Here is a 6926-nt window from a genome sequence, read left to right as displayed (position 1 = left end):
CGCGACCACCACCGACGCAGCCAACACAGATCCGCCGTCCACCACCACCTCGCCGCCACCGTTCCCCCCTCGTTCTCATTCCTCCTCTCTTCCTGTGCACCGCCGTGGGTACTACAGCGCCGTCGTACCTCTGCCCCAGCACCGCTGTACCACCCCCCTCTCTTCGTTTCCATTTCTTTTACAAGCCACCAAGGTTTCGCTGCTTTCTTCTCTGTGTTTTACACTCTTCTTTTTCTATTCAAATATTTAGTTAGAATAATTTAAATTATGTTCAATTTAGGTTAGTTAGATATGCATGATTTATAGTGGATTCTAGGTGGTTAGGTAGCTAGGTTGTGGTTAGAGGATTATAGGTCTGATAAGTGCTCCGTTCCTGCTGTTTGAATTAACTATTGCTTGGCTGTTGATGTTGCTATTCACTGCTATTTCGTTGCTGTTCGATACTATTTTGCTTCATCGGATCTTAATTGCTTGATACCAATGCTTATATAAATTCATATACATCAGCATTCTTGTTGCAATTTTCTTTTTCCTTGTTGATTTAGTAAGCTAAATACATTGCATCCATATCTTAAATTCTTACTTGCTCTCTGAATTTGATGAGGCCAGGCTGACTGCATATACCTGCTTATTGCTGTTTTGGATTGGCTAAATTGTTGGATTCTTCTGGTTTTACATGGTTTTAATGCTTGAAATAGTTACTGCCTTCATAAGAAATCCAAACTGATAAACTGAGTTTACAACCAGCGTGCTGCTTTGTTTTACTTGATAACGTCTGAGTCACATGAATTACCTTGTTTTTCATGTTGCTAACATATCTCAATATTCATATGCTACTTGAAATTGCTGGCGTATTGCATGTTTCTGTGCTGCTTTTCTGAAATTTCATTTGCTTCCTATAGTGCTCCAATTCAATTTTTTCCCATATTAATTCCGCACTTACATCTTTAAACTCAACCATGCTGCTTAGGTTGCTTATTTACCTTGACTTTATATTGATTCAATTTTCTGCTCACTGCCATATTACTTGCTAGCTTGGTTCAACTTGTTCTGCGCCTCATATCAGCTGCCAACTCTGTTTGAAATTATTGTTGCTTACATTGTTCACTCTGCTGTTTGATTTTCCGGGAACGGCTCTTTTACTGCCGAAATGCTGCCCAAATTTTTTTTTCTGAAAAACTATTTTACTTAACTTTCACTCATGATTTGACTTTGGCACTTTTAACAATACAATTTACTTGGTTTACACCAAGGACATTTCATGAGATACTAGGCAGGCATTTCCATTCCATTTGGTTCCCTTCTTCATTACATTGCATTGTTGATGATTTTACTTCTCTTTGGGCTTTTTTACCTGATTTATCATCAATACTCTGCATTACTGGTACGCGAATTGTTTGTTCCCCGCAACGGCACCAAAAACTTGGTACGCGTGACGTGGTCTCAACACTTCTTCATAACTCCACGTAACTAACCAGCAAGTGCACTGGGTCGTCCAAGTAATACCTTACGTGAGTAAGGGTCGATCCCACGGAGATTGTCGGCTTGAAGCAAGCTATGGTCATCCTTGTAAATCTCAGTCAGGCAGATTCAAATGGTTATGAGGTTTTAATAATTAAAATATAAATAAAATATAATAGAAATAAAGTTACTTATGTAATTCACTGGTGGGAATTTCAGATAACCGTATGGAGATGCTTTGTAGCTTCAAAACCTCTGCTTTCCTACTGCCTTCTTCCAACCATGCGTTACCTCCTTCCATGGCAAGCTGTATGATCTTCTCGGATGAAAACAAATACATATGCGCTGTCACTGTACGGCTAATCATCTGTCGGTTCCCGCTAGCGTTGGAATAGGACCATTGTCCTTTTGCACACTGTCACTGCGCCCAACATTCGTAAGTTTGAAGCTCGTCACAGTCATCCCTTTCCAGATCCTACTCGGAATACCACAGACAAGGTTTAGACTTTCCGAATCCCAGGAATGCTGCCAATGGTTCAAGCCTATACCACGAAGATACTAATCTCACGGACTCGGTCCGTGTATTAGATATCCAAGAGAGTATACTCCAGCTGTCGTCCAATGACTATGTTGAACATCATGTAGATCGCTTTGTGGTTGTCAGGCACGCGATCTTGGCTAAGCGAGTAACGAAGATTGGGTGATTGTCACGGGTAACCCCTTCATTTTGACTTAACTGAATTAAGTACGAGAGTATATCTTGGAGAAGAAGTAGATGTGAATTGAATAGAAAAACAATAGTACTTATATTAATTCATGAAGAACAGCAGAGCTCCACACCTTAATCTATGGGGTGTAGAAACTCCACCGTAGAAAATACATAAGTGAAAAGAGGTCTAGGCATGGCCGTGAGGCCAGCCTCCAAACGTGAACATACAAGTTCCAAAATGATCAAAAAGATATAAAATAAATCACTAAAAGTAGTTTTTATACTAAACTAGTAACTAGGGTTTACAAAAAATGAATAACTAAGTGCAGATCGTGCAGAAATCCACTTTTGAGGCCCACTTGGTGTGTGCTTGGGCTGAGGATTGAAGGTTTTTTGTGCTTAGGCTGTTTCTGGAGTTAAACGTTAGCTTTGGTGCCAGTTTGGGCGTTTAACTCCAATTCTAGTGCCAGTTTTGGCGTTTTACGCCAAGATGTTTTAGGCTGAATTTGAACGCCAGTTTGGGCCATCAAATCTCGGACAAAGTATGGACTATTATATATTTCTGGAAAGCCCAGGATGTCTACTTTCCAACGCAATTGAGTGCGCGTAAATTGAGCTTCTGTAGCTAAAGAAAATCTAGTTCGAGTGCAGGGAGGTCAGAATCCAACAGCATCTGCAGTCCTTTTTCAGCCTCTGAATCAGATTTTTGCTCAGGTTCCTCAATTTCAGCCAGAAAATACCTAAAATCACAGAAAAACACACAAACTCATAGTAAAATCCAGAAATGTAATTTTTGAATAAAAACTAATAAAAATATAATAAGAAGTAACTAAAACATACTAAAAACTACGTAAAAACAATGCCAAAAAGGGTATAAATTATCCGCTCATCACAAAACAAAACTTAAATTGTTGCTTGTCCCCAAGCAACTAAAAACAAAATAGGATAAAAAGAAGAGAAAATACAATAAATTCCAAACTTATCAATGAAGATTAGTTTCAATTAGATGAGCGGGACTTGTAGCCTTTTTGCTTCTGAACAGTTTTGGCATCTCACTTTATCCTTTGAAGTTCAAAATGATTGGCATCCATAGGAACTCAGAATTCAGATAGTGTTATTGATTCTCCTAGTTCAGTATGTTGATTCTTGAACACAGCTACTTTATGAGTCTTGGCCGTGACCCTAAGCATTTTGTTTTCCAGTATTACCACCGGATGCATAAATGCCACAGACACATAACTGCGTGAACCTTTTCAGATTGTGACTCAGCTTTGCTAGAGTCCCCAGTTAGAGGTGCCCAGAGATCTTAAGCACACTCTTTTTGCTTTGGACCACGACTTTAACCGCTCAGTCTCAAGCTTTTCACTTGACACCTTCACGCTACAAGCACATGGTTAGGGACAGCTTGGTTTAGCCGCTTAGGCCAAGATTTTATTCTTTTGGGCCCTCCTATCCATTAATGCTCAAAGCCTTGGATCCTTTTTACCCTTGCCTTTTGGTTTAAAGGGCTATTGGCTTTTTGGTGCACGAAATTGTGATCATCAATGGCGCCAACAACTTGGTACGCACAATTGTAATTTCAACTCTTTATCACAACTCCGCACAACTAACCAGCAAGTGCACTGGGTCATCCAAGTAATAAACCTTACGTGAGTAAGGGTCAATCCCACGGAGACTGTCGGTTTGAAGCAAGCTGTGGTCATCTTGTAAATCTCAGTCACGCGATTTCAAATGGTTATGGAGGATTGATAATTAAAATATGAATAAAACATAAAATAAAGATAGAGATACTTATGTAATTCATTGGTGAGAATTTCAGATAAGCGTATGAAGATGCTTTGTTCCTCCTGAACTTCTGCTTTCCTATTGCCTTCATCCAATCATTCGTACTCCTTTCCATGGCAAGCTTTATGTTGGGCATCACTGTTGTCAATGGCTACTTCCTGTCCTCTCAGTGAAAATGGTCCAAATGTGCTGTCACCACACTGCTAATCATCTGTCGGTTCCCGATCATGTTGGAATAGGATCCATTGATCCTTTTGCGTCTGTCACACGCCCAACACTCGCGAGTTTGAAGCTCGTCACAGTCATCCCTTCCTAGATCCTACTCGGAATACCACAGACAAGGTTTAGACTTTCCGCATCTCAGGAATGGCCGCCAATAATTCTAGCCTATACCACGAAGGTTTTAATCTTGGATTAGAAACCCAAGAGATACACATTCAAGCTTGATTGCATGTAGAACGGAAGTGGTTGTCAGGCACGCGTTCATAGGTGAGAATGATGATGAGTGTCACGGATCATCACATTCATCAAGTTGAAGAACGAGTGTATATCTTAGAGAAGAAGTAGGCGTGAAATGAATAGAAAAACAGTAGTACTTTGTATTAATTCACGAAGAACAGCAGAGCTCCACACCTTAATCTATGGTGTGTAGAAACTCTACCGTTGAAAATACATAAGAACAAAAGGTCTAGGCATGGCCAAATGGCCAGCCTCCCAAAGCGTGAACATACAAGTTCAAAGATGAAAAGTGTGTTCGAAGTCTCTCTAATATAATAGCAAAAGGTCCTATTTGTAGAAAACTAGTAACCTAGGGTTTACAGAAATGAGTAAATGATGCAGAATCCACTTCCGGGCCCACTTGGTATGTGCTTGGACTGAGCGTTGAAGCTTTCATGTGTAGAGGCTTTTCTTGGAGTTAAACGCCAGCTTTTGTGCCAGTTTGGGCGTTTAACTCCAATTCTGGTGCCAGTTTGGGCGTTTTTACGCCAGAAATTTTATGCTGACTTCGAGCGCCAGTTTGGGCCATCAAATCTCGGGAAAAGTATGAACTATTACAGAGAGAGGCATGAGGTTTATGCTTGACCCTAGGTCACACAGATTCTTTTCAAAGGTCATGGTGCCTACGGTACAAGGTATCGAGAACTTTCCAGGATCTTATCTCTTTAGAGGTAATTTCTGCCTAGTCAAGTCATCCAGTTCTCTGGTGAGCAAGGGGGGTTCATCCACCCAAGTCTCATTACCAAATAACTTGGCATTTAACATCATGATTGCTCCAAGGTACTTAACAACTTGTTCTTCAGTAAAAGCTTCATCCTCTTCAGAGGAAGAATACTCATCAGAGCTCATGAATGGCAAAAGTAAATTCAATGGAATCTCTATGGTCTCAGTGTGAGCCTCAGATTCCCATGATTCCTCATTAGGGAACTCCTTGGAGGCCAGTGGACGTCCATTGAGGTCTTCCTCAGTGAAAATCACTACCTCTTCCTCCTCTCCATGTTCGGCCGTGTGGGTTATGTTGATGGCCTTGCACTCTCCTTTTGGATTCTCTTCTGTATTGCTTGGAAGAGTACTAGGAGGGAGTTCAGTAACTTTCTTGCTCAGCTGACCCACTTGTGCCTCTAAATTTCTAATGGAGGACCTTGTTTCAGTCATGAAACTTTGAGTGGTTTTAATTAGATCAGAGACTACAGTTGCTAAGTCAGAGTGGCTCTACTTAGAATTCTCTATCTATTGCTGAGAAGATGATGGAAAAGGCTTGCTATTGCTAAACCTATTTTCTCCACCATTATTGTTGTTGAAGCCTTGTTGAGGCCTCTGTTGATCCTTCCATGAGAGGTTTGGATGATTTCTCCATGAAGAATTATAGGTGATTTCATAGGGTTCTCCCATGTAATTCACCTCTTCCATTGCTGGATTCTCAGGATCATAAGCTTCTTCTTCAGATGAAGCTTCTTTGGTACTGCCTGTTGCTGCTTGCATGCCAGACAGACTTTGAGAAATCATATTGACTTGCTGAGTCAATATTTTATTCTGAGCCAGTATGGCATTCAGAGTATCAATCTCAAGAACTCCTTTCTTCTGATTTGTCCCATTATTCACAGGATTCCTTTCAGAAGTGTACATTAATTGGTTATTTGCAACCATTTCAATAAGTTCCTGAGCTTCTGCAGGCGTCTTCTTCAGATGAAGAGATTCTCCAGCAGAGCTATCCAATGACATCTTGGACAGTTTAGACAGACCATCATAGAAGATACCTATGATGCTTCATTCTGAAAGCATGTCAGAAGGACACCTTCTGATCAATTGCTTGTATCTTTCCCAAGTTTCATAGAGGGATTCACCTTCCTTCTGTCTGAAGGTTTGGACTTCTATTCTAAGCTTGCTCAATTTTTGAGGTGGAAAGAACTTTGCCAAGAAGGCATTAACTAGCTTTTCCCAAGAGTTCAGGCTTTCTTTAGGTTGTGAATCTAACCATGTCCTAGCTCTATCTCTTACAGCAAAGGGAAAAAGCATAAGCTTGTAGAACTCGGGATCAACCCCATTGGTCTTGACAGTGTCACAGATTTGCAAGAATTCAGCTAAGAACTGATGAGGATATTCCAATGGAAGTCCATGAAACTTGTAATTCTGTTGCATTAGAGAAACTAATTGAGGCTTAAGCTCAAAGTTTTCCAATGGCAGGGATTGAGATGCTTCTCCCATAAAAGTCAGGAGTAGGTGCAGTAAAGTCACCAAGCACCTTCCTTGCATTGTTGGCATTGTTGTTGTTTTCGGCTGCCATGGCTTCTTCTTGTTTGAAAAACTTTGTTAGGTCCTCTACAGAGAGTTGTACTTTAGCTTCTCTTAGCTTTCTCTTCAAGGTCCTTTCAGGTTTAGGATCAGCTTCAACAAGAATGCCCTTGTCCTTGCTCCTGCTCATATGAAAAGAGAGGAGAAGAAAATATAGAATCCTCTATGTCACAGTATAGAG

General features: G+C 40.6%; 1 non-coding gene across 1 annotated transcript; it reads left to right on the top strand.

Moving 5' to 3' along the window:
* Positions 1-6229: 6229 nt before the first annotated feature.
* LOC148545993 (small nucleolar RNA R71) lies at positions 6230-6337 on the top strand. Its single transcript, XR_015901383.1, has one exon. It is a non-coding gene; the product is annotated as a small nucleolar RNA R71 (small nucleolar RNA).
* The last annotated feature ends 589 nt before the right edge of the window (positions 6338-6926 follow it).

Source organism: Arachis ipaensis, chromosome B9 (genome assembly GCF_059453495.1).
Source record: "Arachis ipaensis isolate K30076 ecotype BB chromosome B9, ASM5945349v1, whole genome shotgun sequence".
Classification (NCBI taxonomy): Eukaryota; Viridiplantae; Streptophyta; class Magnoliopsida; order Fabales; family Fabaceae; genus Arachis; species Arachis ipaensis.
The sequence above is the reverse complement of the archived record's forward strand: the minus strand, read 5'-3'. Positions and strand labels throughout refer to the sequence as shown.